Source organism: Euprymna scolopes, chromosome 26, assembly GCF_053919585.1.
Source record: "Euprymna scolopes isolate OS-2025 chromosome 26, ASM5391958v1, whole genome shotgun sequence".
Taxonomy (NCBI): Eukaryota; Metazoa; Mollusca; class Cephalopoda; order Sepiida; family Sepiolidae; genus Euprymna; species Euprymna scolopes.
The window spans coordinates 54,015,388-54,036,919 of NC_136507.1; the positions used below are offsets into that span (position 1 = coordinate 54,015,388).

At 33.4% G+C, this 21,532-nt stretch overlaps 1 protein-coding gene across 6 annotated transcripts in view; it reads left to right on the plus strand.

Annotated features, from left to right (window-relative positions):
* LOC145248058 (uncharacterized) overlaps positions 1 to 21,532 on the plus strand; it is a 494,466-nt gene that overhangs the window by 112,947 nt on the left and 359,987 nt on the right. For all 6 annotated transcript variants that reach the window (XM_080109820.1, XM_080109815.1, XM_080109819.1 and 3 more), the window contains exon 2: positions 3,460 to 3,591. The gene's annotated coding sequence lies outside the window, so the exon portion shown is untranslated. The remainder of the gene's footprint in view (positions 1 to 3,459; positions 3,592 to 21,532) is intronic.

The window sequence follows — 21,532 nt, forward strand, 5'->3', positions numbered from 1 at the left end:
ATGTTAAGTTTTGTAACAAAAGCAAACAAAAAAATAATTAAAAGAATCGTTTTTGGCATTGGAAAATAGGCACACATTTTTCCAATTCCGGATCCCCAAAAAGTTGCAATTCTCGATTCCAATTAATAATTCCAACATTAGTTTTAACAAAACCTGCCATTCCTTAAGAGCAATTTATTTTTGGTCCCCCGACAAAAGGAGGATGGACATGTAAATTCACCCTTGTCCATTCGTCTGTCTGCACTTTCTCAATAACTACGCCTTGGAATATTTTGAAATTTTGCACAAACATTAAACATGATATGAGTAAAAAAGTAACAGAACAGATTGTCTGGAAAAACTCTAGTTGCCCCCTAGCATTTTAACCTTTCGGGTTAAAATGGCTAAAATTGACACTTTTGCACTTAATAAAAAAATTGATGCCTTGGATTTTTATACAAATTTCTGAAAAGTTGTGACTAACTGATTTCTATATAATTTTGTTTGTCCGTACTTGGCGATAACTCTTGGGTGTGCCCCAGGGGCTCTTTTAGGGCTAATAAAAACACTCCATTTTTGGAACTATTTTTACAATATTTGTCTAAAATTTTCTGTGTATGTCTATTCAGCAGTTTTGCATGGTGCTGAACTCAAATTTAAATATGTTAAGGCCTTGGGGACTTTGGGGGCTAAATGGGGGTGGGGGTGGATGTCAAATGATGGACTTCTTTTTTTTTTTTTTTGCATGGTGCAGAACTCAAATTTACATATGTTAAGGCTTAAAACGGCATCGTTTGTTCATTTTCACCAGAATTTGACGTCCCTGGGAACTTTTGGGGCTAAATGGGGTGTGTGTGCTGAACTTGGCCATTTTTTTATGCCTCGTTCACTGTGCACTCACGGGGGACCTTGCATGCTTCACTTGTTCATATCAGTTTCATTACACACAACTAATGAAGAGAATGCGCCACGCGTGTTCTCTTGATTCTTTGTTTCAATAAATTACATAACAAAAGTGGATCTCTTTTTAGTTTTATAATCACTCTCGGCTTCTTTTTCATTTTCTTCTTCTTGGTTTTCTCTTTCTTCTTTCTTTCCTATCTACAACAATGGCAATGATTCTATCATCCCGACACTGATCCCAATAAGTCTTGACTTACTTCACTCATTTTCATACTCCGGAGAGCTTCACCGCATGCTTGAAAACAAAATTTCACCACTTATCATGGTCTTGGATCAGTCTCTCAACTATCAAGAGCGACATGTCAGTTTCAATCCTTATCTGTTCAACCCATCTCTCTTTGGTGATCGTTATTTGGATCTTTCTTGGATGAAATCTTTTTGCTGTGATTTCTTTACATAGCTGGAGTCTGGTAAACATGAGAAACATATCTAAAGCATGTTAATTTCTTGTTTTTTTTTTTTAGAACATTGTTGGTGGATATATTAATGTTAAGCCTATTTCTGATATCTCTACATTTCTTAGTCTATCTCACAAAGTTGCTCCAAAAATAATTGAGAAGCATTTGAATTCAAAGATATTGGGCTTCCTCTCAGCCTCTACTAATATAATCCATGTTTCATTTGCATATGCAGCAACAGAAACTATCAGTGCTTTGTAAAGTCTTAACACCAGAGACATTAATATGTCTTTCCTACTCCATATCTGCTCTTTTAGTTGTCCAAGTTCAGAAATTTCCATTTGTATTCCTCGTTTATATTCAGATCAAATTAAAGGCTGTAATTTTCACTTATCAAATTCACAGCAAAAGAAGTAATAAAAAGTATCCAATGAGAATTATAGTAAAACATGTCCAAACCTTGCTATTCTCTTTACAAACAACATTCTTAAATCTGTTAATGTTAAGCTTTTTTTATATATGCATCTTGCAGAGTTGCTCCAAACTTGAGAAACATTTGAATTCAAAGATATTGGGTTTCCTATCATGTTCTGCCAGTATAGTTCATATTTAATTTGCATATACAACAACAGAAACTATCAGTGCTTTGTAAAGTACTTATCCCAGACATTAATAAATCTTTTCTACTCCATATTTTTTCTTTTAGACGTCCAAATTCAGAAATTTCCATTCCTATTCTTCTGCTAATGTCAGATGAGAATCCTGAAATTAAGTTAAGAAACATAAAATATTCGTTTTTATTTTGATTTTATATATGTGTTTTATTATGTTGTTATTGTTAAAAGCAACTTTATATATTTACCGATAATGTTTTAAGTAAGAGGATATCTGCTGAGCACTGCTGGACCCATCCTTTCTGGAATCCCCAATCAGATTAGGCCGTTCTTGGTCAAATGGGTCAGGAGTAAGAAATGCTAGTCCGGTGTGACAGTTCTTCTTGTATCGAATTATTCAAATCAAATTTATATATGAAACTATTTTAATAAGATTATAAGATCATTTTTAATAAGATATAACTTTTAATAATAAGATTATTTTTAATAAGATCTTTCTGTTTTATTTTTAATGTTTTTATATAGGAAATGCTATCCATGTAAATTTCTATGAACTATTTTATAGTTGAGCGATTGCTTTAATATTTCTGGTTTATGGAGACGAATTATTGCAAAGAAGATTAAAATGGAGTAGTTTGAAAAAATGCCTTGGACAGTTCAAGAAAAGACAAAACCAATGGCAAGCTTGCTTCAAGAGAAAATTCCGATATTTTCGTCAATATCCAGCCGCATGTATAGCTGAGTTTATAAATTCAGGGCATATGGAATAACCTTAAACCAAACGCTCAATTCAACAGAATCATTCATTGCTAAAAGAATACCAGATTTATGGATAATTTTGCATGTTGTATTCAGGAGCATATGCAATGCAGAGCTGAACGATTGAAGCATTGCATTGAATGGCGATAATACAAAGGTTACATTTCTGAATTTTTGAAATGAGGATTGTTCATTCATATTACTTGGATTCTTCAGACTACTGTTCTCATATTGTGTGTCATTTTCATAAAGTTTTGGTTTATATGAACTCTGACCTTCTTCGGGTGTATCTTGTCAAACTCAGAAATCATTCTGTCGAACTCATGAATCTGCACGGAATTTCAAACAGAACCCTTTATTAAATCCACAGGGGTAGCATGCTCTCGTTCCATCAGCCATGACAGGGTAGAAGTCCTAAGTAATTCGCAGTTGTATTTTCGGTCACTCACACACCACATTGAACCTTTAAAAGAAGGTCACTTTTACAACTGAATTTTTCCAAGTATTTTAACCACTGCATCACGAGTCCTTGCATGGCACAGCGGTTAGAGTACCTGGAAATTAAAAAAAAATATTTTTTTAAATTCTGTCTTAGATTCGAAATCTACAATTTAACCACTTGATGAATAATGTTGGTTTTGGGTGATTGTTTTTAGTCATCATTTTTTTGTTTGTTTTTTTTTTTAAATTTTTAGTGGATGATTATTTTGATTTTTAATAATTTGTTTTGATTCCTTCTCTTTCAGAACTGGTTATTTATTTGCATTGGAAAATCTACCTTTCAAAATCGTGGATAAAAATTCATCGTTTGATTTTAGTTTTACAAATTGATCGGAAATTAACAATGACGCCATCTTTATTGTTACGAACATCTCAAGGTTAGTCTTTCTTTTTTTTTCTTTTTATCTCTTTCGTCTGAATTTCAAAGGAAATCGTGTTTTTGTCCCCAACTCTTCTTTTTATTGTTGTTCTTCTTCAAGTTCTTAATACCACTTCCCTTAAAATATGTTTGATAAACGAAAGCCAAACTGAAATCATCTTTACTTTGTTTCAAACGGTGACCTTTTCTGCTTCTATGACCAACTTTTGCAGGCAGGCTTTATTTGTCCACTATTATTGAGCAAGAATTATTCTAATTTATGCAGGCATGTTTTGTGTTTCTTTCAACAAACATAGCGATATTACTTGAACTTAACGTAACAATACAATATCTCTACTTCGTCGATAACAATTAAGTAAAATGACTTTCCTCCATTTTTGCAAATATAACCCAACTTCAAATATACAAATTAAAGCATGAGTAATCTTCCTCCCTGCGATCGCTTCTACTTAAATAAATGTAAACATTCATATATATATAGGAGTAAACAGTTAATAAAACATGTTAAAAAACACCTTGAAAAAGAGTTAAAAACATATTTAATCTGAAAAGGAAACACTTGATAAGTGGATAGTCCTTAATCAGCGGAGTTTCAAAGAAATACTTTCCTTCTCATCAGAGGGTAGGAATTAGCAAAATGCGGGATCGGATTTTGCATACAAAAGTATTTGATGAAACAACAAGTAAGTCAAAGATCTTACTTGATAACAAAAAGTGGAGCAGAGGGTATATGGCGAAGAAAAACGTGATTACACGTGAATGGATAGTCTGGTGAAAGGTAATATATATATATATATATATATATATATATATATATATATATATATATATATATATATATATATATATATAAATGTTAGGACGATTAATTGGAATCGAAAATCAGAAAAATCGGAGCTTTTTTGGGTATCGGAATCGGTATCGGAATTGGAAAAATTTGAGCCCATTTCCCAATGCCAAAACCGATTCCTTAAATTATCTTTTTTATTTGATTTTGGTTTAAGAAACATCTTACACTGCTTGTAGTGATAATAAAATATACATTTATTGATTTTAAACTTCCAGTAAGAAGATTACCCCCTCACAAATGTGTTTTTACGTTTGAGAAAAAGTATACGCACATTTAAGATGTGTTTATACAGTAATCGGGACAAAATAACAATTTTGTACTTAAATATGTAGAGATTTACAAAGAATCGGAATCGGTAATTGTATTGGAATCGTCCCATCACTAATATATATATATATATATATATATATATATATTATATATATATATATATATATATATATACATATATATATATATATATATGCACCCTCAAATAAACTTGCCTGACGGATAGGCGACAAGGCAGTACTCCATGTAATAATGTACCGGCAACCTGCTGCAAGATGCTTTTCTGAACCGGCATGTCAAGCACATGTTTGCTGCAACAAATGGTGACATCTAGAGTGTGTGCGACACGAAGTTGCGCCTCGTAGATCCCCTAAAACACTTTGTAGTTGAGGCTGACTGAATCCTAATGAGCAAAGTGTATATTTGCATCCGAGTTCTGCCAACGACAGTAATATATATATATATATATATATATATGTGTGTGTATATATATGTGTGTGTGTGCGCGCGCGTGTGTAAGTGTTTGTGTATGCATGTATGTATGTATGTATATGTGTGTGTGTGTGAATCTATGTATGTATGCATGTAAGTGTATGTGTGTATATATATTTATGTGTGTGTACTTATGTATGTGTGTATGTATGTATGTATATATATATTTATATATGTGTGTGTATATATGTAAGTGTATGTGTGTGCGCATGTACGTATGTAAGTGTGTGTGTGTGTGTGTGTTGTTGTTGTTTGTTATTATTCAATGCGAATGGCACTAATATCCCGAAACCAAATAAATTGAATAAAAAGTTAGCAAAACGAAAGACGCTAACTCGAACGTTGTCGGTTGTGTCAACAAATTCTCAACAAGATAGTTTGGACAGGTGACAGTCATCTGCCAAGAATTATTTGCGTTTGCAAAACGGTGGGAAAAAATGGTAGCTACACACTCTGCTATCAAAACGATCACTTGCGGCACACAGTTGTTAGGGGAGATCAGAACAGAAGAATTAGAGGAGAAAATGTATTAATCAAGTTCTGTTTTGCAAATAGACTGATAGCACAGCAAAGCTTCGTTTCCCTATGCGCAGTCGAAGAAATAGTTTAAAAATATGTGCTTGTAAAAATCGTTCATATATCTGCATAATTAAGTGAAACAAGAATTTAAAAAATTATTTTTTTTCACCATCGAACAACAATTAAATAATCATATTTTTATTTTGTATTCAGTAATTGCGTTACAAAAAAAAAAAAAAAAAAAAAAAAATCAGCATCGCAAATAGTAATTAACGAGAAAGGAATTACCTTCCTTTATAGTCGCTCTTTATTCGTTAAAAATCATTAAAAATCATTCCCGATCCAAAATTCTTTTGAAATTAGTACAAATTCTAACATATTTCAGATAAAAACATTATTAACTACTTAAGTGGCGTATCGAAATAAGTAAAATCATATAAATTTTTTTTTGTTTATAGATCTTTTAAATCACCGCATTTCAGGTGAAAACATTATTACCTACTTGTATGTCATGTTGAAATTTGTAAAAATTCCAGCACACTTCAGGTGGAAGCATTAAGTGTCATGTTGAAATAAGTAAAATACTATGTTGCTATTATTGATTATGGATCTTTTAAATATACACATTTCAGGTGAAAACATTATTACGTATTACACGTCATGTTGAAATTAATATAAATTCCAACGCATTTTAGATGAACACATTATTACCTACTTAATAATTTAAATCATAGGGTACTTTTATTGATTAAGGATCTTTTAAACCTACGCATTTCATGTGAAAACATTATTACGTACTGTTACGTTCAAGAGGTAACAATTAAAATTATGAACGATATGAAATATGATTTTAGAAAAATGATATTTCCCTTTATTTTCAACAATAACAAAATAAACGAAAAGGTTTGTTAACAAAAGATACAGTTGTTTAGAATTACTACTTTCAATGCAAAAAATAATGACGGTTTGGGTCAAAAAACAGGACGAGGGAATGAAGTTTACGAGGGAGAAGGAAAGGTAGTCAAAATTAAGAACAGCTAGTAGGCAAGACTTCGAGTGACTATTCACTCTATTAATAACGAAATTCAATGACAATAAGATTCCCTTTTTGTTTTTCTTTTAAAAGTTTCTTCAATGAGAAAATTTCCAAATTCTATTTACTTCTAGTCTAGAAAGCATTTTCTGCAAACTTTCCGTGGGTTGAGGGGATGTATTTTCCTTTTTTTTTTTTTTTTTTTTTTTTTTTGTTTTGGATTCTTTCGGCTGGACTTATCCACGAATCAGGGACCGGAGTTACCTTACTGTGTACAAACTGATAATTAATCTGCTTCCCTTTCCACATTTATTTATATGGCACCATAACTCATTCTAGGTTATTGCAGAACCCTCTGGGACCTTCTACATCATTCTACAACTTCTAGATCCTTCTAAAATTTCTACTCTGATTTTAAAACTATTTCGTGAATTAAAAATTTTTTGTGATTTGATTATTAGGACTGCCTAGAATACTTTTTAAACTGTTTTATTGCTTTTTATTATTATTTTATAGAAATGTTCCCTCGTAACAGTGCTTACATGTCGTGTTGAAATTAGTACAAATTTTAAACGTATTTTAGGTGAAAACATTAACTACTTAAGTGTTTTGTCGAAATAATTAAAATCATTTGATGCTTTTGTTGATTGGTGATCTTTTAAACTGCATTTTAGATGAAAACATTATTATCTACTTAAATGTCATCTCAAAATAAGTAAAATATAGTGTTTTTGTGGATTAGGGATCTTTGAAGCTTATGCATTTCAGGCAAAAAATATTATTATGCATACATATCATGTTGAAATTATTAAAATCATAGGGTGCTTTTGTTGATTAGGGTTCTTTTAAACCTGCGCATTTCAAGTGAAAACTATATTATCTACGTACATGTCATGTTAAAATTATTACAAAGCAATCAATACAAAGCAGTTTTCTGTAAATACGAAAAACCAGACCCATTCCTTACATACACGTGTAATGTAAGATGTCCTTAAATAGTAAACAACTTGGGGCTATCAGAACGTACATATAATCGAGTTGACTTAATATCACGTGTGCATCATGCACATCTAGCTGAACTTTTGAAAGACATTAAAGAAAGATATGTAATGGGAAATCTATTTGCGAATGTTTGTTATTGAATTTCAAAAGAGAGGGCTACCAAACTGCCATGAAATCAGGATAAGATCAGAACAGTTCAACAAATCGATGCAATTGTATCGGTAGAGATACCAGGACCTGAAGATCCCGAGCTTCGTGATTTAGTTAAGTCTTTAATGATACATGGTCCAACCTCATTGTAATTGCTTGATTATGTGATGAGAAGTTTCTTACTGATGTGTGTTTTAAAAATTTTCAACTACCGTGGAATTTCCACGGGTTCTGCTAATTCGTATTATTTTTCTTATTCGAACTACTACTCTTATCTTAATTGCTTATCGCACAACGTTCGGTCGATGTAACCTCCGGCTTTTTATTTCAGGTGTATCTTGTCGAACTCGGTAATCTTGCAAATTGCATTGTTATGGTGACTAAACTCATGTATGCATGACTTAAAAGTTTCATTTGTTTGTTGCAGATATTGACGCTATGAGACTCCAAGAAAGCAATCCATATCATGTACGTGCGTCAGCAGCATCATTGAATTCCTGGCAAAAGTGAAATACTAACGATAGTGACTATGTAGGAAAATAAATTCTGGAGAACAAAAGGTCGTTCGTTTTAAGGATGGCATTCGCGTCTTTGTAGCTCTTCAACTTTTTGAGTTAAAAAATAGGAAGCCTTACTTTTGGAACAACCCTCATAATTATTGTCGCCCCTTTAAGAAATAGAAAAGATTCTTAAAGTAGAGCATTGTCTGCGGAAATTGGAAAAGTCGATCAACTGACCTTATGTGCGAGATCGTAACTCCTTGTTACTTAATCACTCTAAAATCGTACACACGTGTACTCGCATCTAAACTTATAATTGCATGAGACTTAGGACAAGATCACGCAGACTTGAAATCAATGAACGCCAAAGAATACGCTTCAAACCAGTTCCAGAAATGCTATCCTGTTCTCGGTGTTTAGCCATAAACCGTCTGCTAGGATACGACATTCGTTTATCGACAAAAACCAGCCTACCAAACAATTTCCGTGATGTTCAGGTTTTCCCTTGAATAAAAATTGATACAGTAGTGGAGATGCTGGTGTTATTTCGAGAAGATGGTGACTCTTTTTCTCATTCAATATTCAATTTCAGAAACATTGTGGTCAGACACAGCAACCTTCATCATTCTTCGGCGTGAGTTTTTTTCCTAACCAATCATCTACACAACCACATATCAAAAACTAAAGTACATATATATTTGGTATCCTTATTCATTTGCTTTCCTCACGAAGGAAAAGTTAGGCATAAGATATATATATATATATATATATATATATATATATATATATATATAATAAGGTGTTTTATATTATACTAGCAAAGATACCCGTGCTTCGCACGGAGCTTTGTTGCGCACTCGGGTACCAAAATCTGTGGGCACCTTTCCAGTAAGTTGATGTTGTAAGAGCAACGATTGCATAAGGTGATTAACATTTTAACTACCTCTTGTAGTGACTGAAATTCAATCAGGAACTTCACAAAACATTTTCATCAAAAAGGAAGGTTACTTGATGTTACATAGTAAATTTTTCATTGAAGTCATTTTCAACTCTTGCTTAAATTTTATCTTGCACATTCAATACTAAAAACTTACCACAATCAGATCATGTCAGTTTTTCCTCATATCCATTTCTCGAACTTTTCACTAAAGAGCCTCAGGGTAAACTACATTTCTGCTGCTTTGATTTGGAGCCAGAATGTAGAGTTTTTCTGAACTTCCTGTCCGGCTGATGGAGACGTAGAACATACCGTGACTGAAGCAGTCTGATGTCAAGTCTACGCCAATGGTGTTAAATGTCTGACCTTGACTTTTGTTTATGCTCATTGCAAAACACACCTTCACAGGAAATTGGAGTCTCCGGAATTTAAATGGAAGTACTGAGTCCGATGGAACTAAGGGGATCCTTGGCAGTAGAACGGTTTCGCCTTTGTAGGGACCACAGGAAATGGTGGCCTCAAGTACATTGGTGTGCAATCTGGTGATAACACATCTGGTTCCGTTTGTTATTTTTGGCGGTTCCAAGGATCGAAGAATCATGATTGGCGATCCAATTTTGAGATTTAAAATGTGTGGAGGCATTCCAGATATCTCCAAAGAGTTTAAAAACTCCACAGGGTAGTGAACAGCTTCATATTCATTAGTAGCTGAATCAACTGACTTGTATTGCTTTGTGTCTCCTGGAAATTCATCCATTATTGAATTGTTCAAATGATTCACATTGCTGTTTAATGGCGAAATAATAGCCCTCTCAGCAAGCCAATCCGGTGATTTTCCATTGTTTTGCAGGTCTGGGTACACTTTGTCTTTCAGTTGCTTCTGATTACCGACACATTTACCAAGCGCAGTTGGAATCTTAATTGTGTCAGGTGAAGAAGTGATAGGAAACTGACCATTACCGATTTGGAGAAGCAATTTTGAGAAGTCTGCTGCAGCTGTGTTATCAGAGATATAGGCTCTCATATTAGTAGTCAGTCTCTTCACTATAACGTGCCTCCAGAGATAGGATTGTTTCAAACTTGCATTGACAATGTTAGCCCTTGTGCCATTTTTAACCACTGGGAGGATTTGACGGAAATCACCGCAAAATAAGGTTGGAATGCCACCCATGGGATTCTTGTTTCCTGTGATGTCTTGCAGTGTTCGGTCAATTGCTTCATAAGCACTCTTGTGCGTCATTGGGGCTTCGTCTACAATGATTGCAGAGGTGTCTCTAATTACATTTGCCAAGGCTGGGTTACCAGTAATTTTGCAAACTGGCTGATCCATTCGATGAGTATCCAAGGGTACTTTAAAAGTGCTGTGAAGAGTGCGGCCACCTTGTAGTAGAGTAGCAGCAATGCCACTGAATGCTGTTGCAAGCACAATCTTTCTCATGGATCTAATCTTTGCAAGGATCAAATTGATTACAAAAGTCTTGCCCGTACCACCTGGAGCATCAAGAAACATCATGTTTTTGTTCATTTCACCTTGTGCTTCCAACATTGCCATGAATGAATTGTAAACTTCTCTTTGAGAATCGGTCAGTTTTTCTTGCATATTTTCTGCTTGTAGGGAAGTTCTTCAAGATTATAAGTAACTTCACGTTGATACTCTCTCGCGAGTCTTTCATCTCTCCCTTGCATTGGTGCAGGTAATCCATAGCTTGCCAATGGTTGACCGCACATAAGGAGAACTTTTTCTTCAATTAGACAAAGAGTTTTATTGTAGATGTCCTCATTAAAATCTGCTTCTGGATTGTTAACTTCTTGCCTGTATCTGTGAAGAATGTCTTCAGATATTACATCACGAAAAGCCATCCAGATCTCAAGAGGATTTCTTGGCTCACAGGCTGTTAAAATTATCACAAATAGGCTTCGCAAATTAGAAGGTGATTGAGTGGCACTTGCCTCTCCTACTGCTTGATGCAAGTGATGGTCATTTTCTAGAAGGCCTCGAGCAAGGCACGCTGCTCTGTATGTTTCAAACACCTGACCATTGTATGCTCGCAAATTTTGAAATGAAGTTGGACCAGCAACCTCATTGAGCAACAGGCGTAAGAAATAACACTCCTCTGCTTTTGGACTAATCGTGTAGATTCTCCCAATGCATGGTGCCTTCCATACATCATCATTTTCAGTACCTTCAACTTGTACCCCACGCATTCTTCTCATCCATTTCTTTGTCGATTTGTTCCAAGTGTAAAACTCAGGGACTTCTACGTATTTGAGACCCCTTGCAAAGTCATCCTCATGGCAGAGTTGAAAAAATGCTGTCAAAGTTGTGGCAGGCGGTGGACCTTGGGCTCGTTCCAGAGCAGTATCAGCTGAGAACATGACACGCTGCCCATTTTCAAGATGAACAGAAAGTTGTACAATTGGGGGGAAATGTTCATGGATGGGATGTTCCAATATCCTCCAGGCTGCCTCTGAACTGCCGACATACCTTGCATTCTGGAACTGCTGGATCTCATCCACAATGTGACTTTGTACTTGGCCTTGTTGGTTAGCTGCTCCATCAGTTCTTTGTAGTTCAAACACTGCTTGATCACATCCTTTATTCACGTATTTGAGGACATATTTGATGCTTTGGATCGAGCTGCAAATTTCTACGTTAATGTGAGCGTTGAACTGCTGAAGGAGGACCTTGTTGTAAGGAACAATCCACTGGTTTGTTATTTCTTGATTAACATACCGACCATTTCTCTTCATCCTTATTGTACCAGTCTGGCCTCCATCTTCTGGTTTTCTTCGCCTGTACTTGGGGTAAGAGTCTTGGCCTTGCTTGGTACACTGAAGAAATTCTTTTGGGTATTTTTTGGAACATTTGTTGTCAATCATACATGGACAATTTGGATTAAATGGTCCACAAGGTCCATGCACCATATGTGCCATCAGTCCTCTTTTTTGATATTCAATACTGTACAGGAAAGCCCTCAACCTGCCAAATCCTCCCTTTTTAATAAATTCAAGTAACTTTTTTAGCTTCTGCCTGAAAACCCTGGCAACAATATCTGGACGATCCTGAGGGTCTTGCCCTTGAAGACAATTTTCTGTAATTTCTGTCCACTTTGGATTTGTTGTGAACATGATGAAGAGGTCGGCTCAGCCCATTCGCCGAACATATGCCATGGCATCACTTTGACGCTCAAACATGTATCGAGGGCCTCCTGTATAAGTTGCCGGAAGTACAACTCGTTGACCAAACTGTTCTGGATTCCCATCCTCCCTAAGAATTGAATCTCTCAAGTTGCTATAATTGTCAGCTCTCAGGGTCTGTTGCTCACGCCTCAGGAACTGTAAACGTTCTGTTTCAATCTTGCAGTACACATCCACCAGCCATTGTTGAAATAGCCTTCGGTACCAGAGAAAATAGTTTCCAGGCCGAGTCATTAAATGGTACGAATAAAATTGCTGTTGGGTAACTTTTCGCCCATTGGATGCCTTCATGTAGATGTTGTAAGATGGAGAACCATAGGGGTACATTAACGGGTACATTAAAGTATCGTAGAGGGGATGTAGTTCGGAGATCCATTTTAATGTATCATTTCTAAAACGCAAGACAATATCCCGGTTAGCTGTTGGTTCATTCTCCATTAATATTCCAATCTCATACGTTGTTGTTGGAGCATTGAATCGCCGTGGATGCTCTTCTTGCAGCCTTCGGTCTTCCCTTATGACAACTTTATGTTCTACCAAGTGTTCTTCTTCAATCCTCTCCTTTGTTGTTTTCAGCTGACAAATAAAGCTGTTGTTCTCATGTAAAAATTCAGTCAGACTTTGGAGAATGTCTCTATTGAGTCTACTGTCACGTCCCCGATTATGTAGTTCCTCTTCCAGACTATCCAAGAAGTAGACTTGAATAAATTTTGCTGTTTCATCTTCAGGTGGTAAAAGACTCCCAATCTGGTGGCAAACCTGGCCTCGAATTCTAAAAGAAGGATTCCACCCATGTACTGCCGCAATTTTGTGACCAAATGATGTCATTGCAAAACAATTGTTATAACTGCGTAGATTTTGCAGAAAATCTTTAGAGATGGGACCATTGCCGGAGAGCAAATCTTGAAGCAACTGAGGCAGTGGTGGAAAGCTATCAAGTACAACTTTGCCAGAAGAACAACAACAACCAGGGGTTTCTCCTTTAAATTTTACAGCTGAGCAATGTTGACATACTTTGTCCATTTTTCCTATATCAGCTGTAGTGAGAGAGTCATTTTTGTTGTAGAGCAATCCTTTTCTATTGCAGTGTTCTATTTCATGGTGTCTCAAAGCAGTCATTCGTTGTCTAGCTGCCTCGTTTTCTGTCAATTGCTGGGGCAAAGTCATACTCTCTCTCCATGCAGCCTCTCGTTGTTGCCCTTGGTATAGGCGAAAGCTTCGTTGGGTTTCCGATTCATTCTGATGTCGTTGAGCCACTCTCAACTCACCTTGTGTACGTCTACTTACCTCATATAATTCATTCGATCGTAATATTGCTTCTCTTTCCAGTGCATATCTTTGCCTTTCTTGAATTTCATCTTGTGATGAATTTAACCGCCTTACAGCATGTCTAGTTCTGTCAGCTTCACGTTGGGTTTCTCTTTCCAAATCTGACAGTCTTGCTCTCCTTTCTCTTTGACGTATCCTGTTAAGTTCTAGACGTCTTTCTCTATCTGAATTGTTTTCATTGGAGCGAATTGCAGCAACTCTTAGTCTATTAGCTTCCAATCTTTCCATTCTTTCTTCCTCACTTTCGTTTCTACTTCGTTTGGGTGGCATAATTTCGGTTTTAAACGGAATTGTTTAACGATATTAATGATTGTAAATTAATTAAGCGTAAAGGAAATGTATACTAACTGAAATGGACGAACTATAAATAATATTTCTGAATAGTACAATTATAAACAATTATGCCTCCCCACGGGACAGAGTTAGACACCAGGGTCGTTTTTTAACGTGGAGAAAAGGTACAAAAATAAAAATTGTCTCAGTCGTGAAGGATTTCTCCTCCACCGAAAGAGAACAAGAAAATGAAGTGCAGCATCTGAAGAGCAGATACTACACTTTGATCTTGACCAAAAGGAATGAATAAAAGCGACCTACGTGTGACTCATTACTTCCGGGTGTAAACGTCACAGTCTAAAAGTAATAATTAAAAAAAAAAAGTAAATGTAAAATAAATGTAATACCAACTTAGGTTAACTAAGTAAACAGTACAATTAAAACAGTTCTATTAAAACAAATAATTACTAAGATCTAGGTAATTGTTAGTCTCATTGTTATGGTTTTAAAGAAAAAAATGTGTAAAAAAAAGTTCTGCTTTTGTGAGTACGTGTATTTCTTTTAAATTACATAACCTTTTTATTTTATTATTTATATCTCTTTTAAATTTATATATTTTGTTAGTAAACTGGAAGAAATTCAGTTGAATAAAACCTTGTTCGTGTTCTTTACGTTAAACTCATATCTTTATAAAGGTGCCGGGAAAACTCGTCCCGGGAAAACTCGTCTCGGGAAAACTCGTCTCGGGAAAACTCGTCTCGGGAAAACTCGTCTCGGGAAAACTCGTCCCCTTTCGCTAGGTAGGAAAACTGGTCCCTTATTGAATAAATATCGATTGAAAACACATTTTATGATCGTTCTTGAAGGAGATATTGTTTTTTAAAATAAACTATAGCCCCCCCCCCATAATATTTAAAAAAAAATATTTTTACTTGTTTAATGTTTTTTTTGTGTTTTTAATAAAAGCGTTTATTATGTTCATAAACGAGACCGCATATTTTTTTTTATATTAATATAAAAAGAATTTACGGGTTTGTATTAGTGTACACATAGATTCGAAAAAGTGTTCAAAAAACAAATATATAACAAATAAATGTTATCAAAGGCAAGATAAGTTACTTTTCTACCTAACTGGATATATTTTTTGTGTTTTTATTCAGTGTAACATGTTTATTCAGCTCGAAAAACATGCAATGTTTACCGATGTATTGGAAAATTCAAAATGGCAGCCGACTGTCTCTCGGAGAGGGTACGTTTCGGAAAAGGTATTATAAATAATAAACTAGACAAAATACTGTTAGAAATTCGCTCAATATATGTTACCGTGACATAAGTTGACATGTATTCGGTTGTTTTCTAACAGTATTTTGTCTAGTTTATTATTTATAATACCTTTTCCCAAACGTACCCTCTCCGAGAGACAGTCGGCTGCCATTTTGAATTTTCCAATACATCGGTAAACATTGCATGTTTTTCGAGCTGAATAAGCATGTTACACTGAATAAAAACACAAAAAATATATCCAGTTAGGTAGAAAAGTAACTTATCTTGCCTTTGGTAACATTTATTTGTTATATATTTGTTTTTTGACAACTTTTTCGAATCTATGTGTACAGTAATACAAACCCGAATTTACTTATATACTGTTGTTTATAAAAGGGTAAAATCGATTTTTCTACTTCGCCGACTATGTTATTTATTTATTTGGAATCGTTTATTTGGCGAAGAAAAAAAAACAGAAAACAAACAAAAAACATGTCGGTCGAGTGTTACGGGAGAACGAGAAATAATGCTTAGGGGGTCTTGATAATCGCTAAAAAATAGAAAATTAAAGAAATTACTGAGGGAGATTTGGGTTTAAAAAGAAAATAATAAATTTTAATATTTTTTAAAATATAATTTAGAGAGAGAGGGGGGGGGATAAAACCTATATCTCCCTTTGAAAAGCAACCAACAAAAAATGAAATTAAAAAGATTCTTGATAAACGATAGCGGAGTTTTCAATAAAATTGATTAATAAATTTATTTAGTGATTACTTTCTCTCTTAATGATTGATTTTAGAATTTTGAAGTAAAAATTTAAAAAATTAAAAATGAGTTAACAAGAGATTGTTAACACATGGCATCTCTCGCGTCAAAAAATATTTCGCTTTTAATTTATTAGTTAATTTTTGCAAAATTTGACAGGACGACAATAAATGTTGATAATTGATAAAATCATAATTTTAAATAACGCATGAGTGCATTTGGTATGACAGAAAACAAAAACATAACAACAAAAAACTATCTAAATTAAAAAACAAAACCAAAAGCGTAACGAAGAATCGAATCGCTCCCTGTTTTTTAATTTTTGGGTTTTGTTTTTTTTATTGTTTTTATGACTCCAAAAAACATTCGTTAAAATAAGAACAAAAAAAAAATTGTAATTAACTTTGTATGAACATAATAAACGCTTTAAAATAAGTTAAACCACTAAGAACTTAGCCAGTTAGGTAGAAAACGGACACTTAGAAAATCGATTTTATTTAAAAAAAAAAAAAAAAAAAAAAAAAAAAAAAACATTAAACAAGTAAAAATATTTTTTTTAAAATATTATGGGGGGGGGGCTATAGTTTATTTTAAAAAACAATATCTCCTTCAAGAACGATCATAAAATGTGTTTTCAATCGATATTTATTCAATTAGGGACCAGTTTTCCTACCTAGCGAAAGGGGACGAGTTTTCCGGAGACGAGTTTTCCGGAGACGAGTTTTCCGGAGACGAGTTTTCCCGGGACGAGTTTTCCTAAATTCCTTTATAAAAGGTTCATCCGGTTTAAAGAAAGCACTAAGTTTAAATAAGACTGGAAATAACTAATTCAATATATAAATAGAAAAATGAAATAAATATAAGCTTTAAGTCTTAAGATAGTAATAATCAAAATGTAATAAATTATTTGTAGTTCAAATCTATGATAAACAGGCTTTCGAAATAGGCTCGACCAGAAAGATTAAATTGGAACGAAATTATAATCTCCGTGCCATTTTCAAAACAACCCCACAAAAGTAACGGTATCCTGCAGTTGGTTAAAATGACAACGTTGGTTGTAAGAAAAATGTAAAAGAAAATGCGCTTATCTGTTTATTTTGACCTGTTTTATTTAATTAAAAAAAAATTGGCTATAACTGGAAGAGAGCGTTATGTTTTGGGGGTTGTTTAAAAAATAGAATGGAAATAAAGTTAGTTCCGTTTTAATTGTCTTTAATTGCGGCAAGCGCTAACAAAATCGAAAAATCACTGTTTACATTCGAAATGTTAACTTTTATAGGTTTACAGGTTTGCTGACAAGGCTGGGGGTGTTTAATACAATTATTTTACTAAATTGATTTTTTTCATTTAAAAATAAAATTATTTCTTTTTTAATAAAGTTTTATTTTAAAATATTTGTTTTTGTTTATTTATATACAATTACGATAGTTGAATTGTATTCTTTCAATTATATTGGCAAGTAAAATATAAAAGATTAAAACGGAACGAAATTGAAATTTCCATTACATTTTCAATACAATCCCAAAACATAAAGCTTTGCTCGCCAATGAATTGTTTTGATAATATACGTAAAGTGAAATAAATCGAATATAAAATTAAATGAAAATATATTAAATAATTAAATATTAAATAGACTTTGTAAATAGTACAGTTGAAATGATTAGAATATTTCCAATACGTAATAAGGTCGAGGTAATTAGTTAAAGAGATTTAATATAATGTGATATGCAAATGAGCATAAGTCATTCGATATGGGGGTGGTTTGTAGACTAGTATATAATGAAATTAGGCAAAGATTCTTATGTCTCCTATAACAGAAACATCCTAAAATGGGTTCTAATGTTTCTCTACCAGGAGAGATCTACCCTCTTACCTCCTTTATATTTCGTTGATGATGGAGAGCTGTACACACAGACAGAAACACACGAACCCTATTACTTTATAAAAATATAGATATAGATAGATGTTATATTTAGTATATTATATATATATAATAAGGTTTTTAATAAGGAATATATATATATATATATATATATATATATTATTTTACGTGCATAAAAATATACTTATGGACACGCGTGCTTCTGGCTTTTAGCCTTCGTCAGCACAGGTTAGGATGCAACTCATGACATCAGTATTCGCGATACTTGTACCACAGTTGATCACTACTTTCATGCACATTTTTTATCGCTTATAAAGTTAAGATTTTTTGTTGGCATTTTTTTTTAGCGATAATTAACAACTTCGAAGCGCTGTTATTATTTTTCCGCTACCGTAACGTTTTTTTAAGAGCTATAAACTCTTATTGTTATTCATATATATATATATATATATATATATATATATATATATATATATATATATATATATATATATATATATATATATATATATATATATATACTAGTAGGCCGCCCAGCAGTGCCCGGTCATAAAATACGCTTAAATATGATATTTTGATTCATGCAGATTTCGTATTATATTGGACCCAATTTATAGTAACGGCTTAAAAAAAAAATTTAAATGACTCGTGCGCCACCACTAAGAATCGAAACCAAGACGTTTTGCTTACGATTTAATTTTTTTCCTTTGACGTTAATGCTTGTCCTATGAAGACATGTTTGCTGCAAGGCTAAAAATTAAAACATGAACCAATAGTTATTATGTTACGCATGCACATTCGTACTGCCGTCCTTCGACTTTTACCTGGCAAATTTCATTTTTAAAATTTTTACACTTTTGCACCGTTTTTGCCGGCTAAAATCTAAATATAAAGTTTCGCATGGGTTCGAATACCTATTATATTAAGTTTCATGTCTGTAGACTAAAAGCTGACAGAGGAGTTTGGTAGGTAAAATTTTTTAACTAAATATATATACGTATACATAAATAAATATATAGAGAGAGAGCTTTCTGTTTACTATAAGCTGTTGACGCAAATATTACGCAATTATAAATCATATAGAATATCCGCATGAATATGATTACACGTAATAGTTAACTAAAGATGATCATCCCATAAGAAAACCTAAAAAAATCTAATAGGGAATTAATTAAAATGCATGTTTAAAAGAATATGCAAATTAGCTAGATCATTTGCAGATTAACGCAATTCAACAACCCATATTAAACTAAGTTATATTTTCTTTTTAAACGAATAGAAAAAAGGGGTTTTAATATGAATATCAATACACAAAATAAAAACAAATCTATAGGAGTATATATATATACCAGCAGTAAACTTAAGGACAGAGTTTTTTTTTTAAAAGATCTTGAAGTTTATATATCTGTTCGTTCAATAGAATTAAATGATAACAAACAAATCACTTTCTGGACGTCCTTATAGGCTCATCTAACAATACTTTCGACACAGCTGTATACAAAAAAAAAAAAACTAGTACTAAATCCAGCCTGTTAAACTTTAAGAGTGAGTGCCCTCAGCGTTATAAAATTGCCAAAATCAAAAATCTTTTAAACCGTGCTAAGATGATTTCTTCTACGAAAAAAGCACTACTAATAGAAATTAAAAATATCAAACAGGTTCTTATAAATAATTCCTTTCCGAATTATATTGTTGATCAACAAATTAAACTATTGTTACAGTCCCCTAAAAATCTTAACAGCAATACTAGTCAATCTTCTAACACTAACCCTATAGACATATTTTATAAGAACCAAATGGCACCAAATTTTAGAGTGGAAGAAAAAATAATTAAAAGCATCATACATAGATATACAACACCTCTAGAGAACAATTCTAAGATTATATTTATTATATACTATAAGAAGTATCGAACCCAGAACTTCATCGTTAAAAATAACTCCTCGCCGGCGACAAAAATGTTGGAGCAAACCAATATTGTGTACAAATTTCAATGCCCCTTAGGAGAGTGTAACACCGAAAATAAAAACGCATATATTGGGCATACAAAAACAACATTGTCCCGTCGATTAACGATGCATTTGAACAGTACTAGCTCAATATACCAGCATTTAATGAATCAACATAGCTTTCCCCCCCCCTCTAATCTTAGAAAGGTCCTCGTGGACAACACAAGAATTTTGCAACGAGAAAGTGATTGTAAAAAATTAAAAATACTTGAAGCCCTATATATAAAAAACCCAGCACCCATCTATAAATAGCATTAATTTTTGAAAGTAGCAATAATGTGCTGAAATGTTTAGCATAACCAGTATACGACTGGTTTTACTAACATTGCCTTTTATCATCCTAATTTTTAATCGAGTTTTTTATCACTCGTAAATGTATATCTTAATCGACTTTTCATTGACTCTTTTTATCATTCGTAACTATATATTCCACTTCTATTTTTAATATTTTATCTCCACCTGATGATGATTCAAGAAAGAATCGAAAGCGTTCGTGTGAACCATGGAACATTTGTAAATACCTTCCATCTTGAAGTTAAAAAAATCTTACGAAAGATCGAAAAAATGAAAAAAAAAATTATTAAGCAAGGTATTTCTGTTGTTTTTAATAATGTTTGCCTGAATATATATATATATATATATATATATATATATATATATATATATATATATATATATATATATATTAAAAAGTGTGACTCATGTCCAAGTAATCTACATCTAAGATTTCAAATGTTTAGACCCACAATTGATGGAGGAGTTTAACCTAGTCTGCAAACGTAAACTCTTTAAACTTTGGCCTCTTGGCAGACAATTTTTTTCTCCAAAACTAATTAAAAAGCTTGCTGCATGTCTGAATACCCTTTATATAAAATGTCAAATGTTTAGACCCTAAATTGGCTGAATAGTTTGCTAGAGACCGCAAAGGTCAAATCTTTTGAACTTTGACCCCATGGCAGCCAAATCTCCAGCCAAAAACCGATTAAAAAGCTTGCCCCATGTTTGTGTACACTTTATGTAAAATTTCAAATACTTAGACTAAAAATTGGCTAAATAATTTGGTAGAAACCGCAGAGGTCAATTTTTTAAACTTTGACCCCAATTTTGACCTCTTAACATTTATTGTTCTGGGCTCAAATCACGTTAAAAAGTTTAATCCATATCCAAGTAACGTAGAATGTTTTGACCCAAAATTGGCGGAGGAGTTTGGTAGAGTTTCAAAGGTCAAATCGTTGAACTTTGACCGCTTGATAGCGAAATTCCTGGCCGAAAACTGATTAAAAAGATTTTCCGAAATCTCAATACCCCTTATGTCAAAGAGTTTAGAGTTAAGATTAGTCCCCAGGTTTCCACGTATAGTTTAATGAAATCCTCATTTCTCAATGTAGAAAATGCAGAATAAATGCTGCTGTGGAACGTATTGTGGAATAATGGACAGCTATCTGTGTGAGTTTGTATGGAACCAGA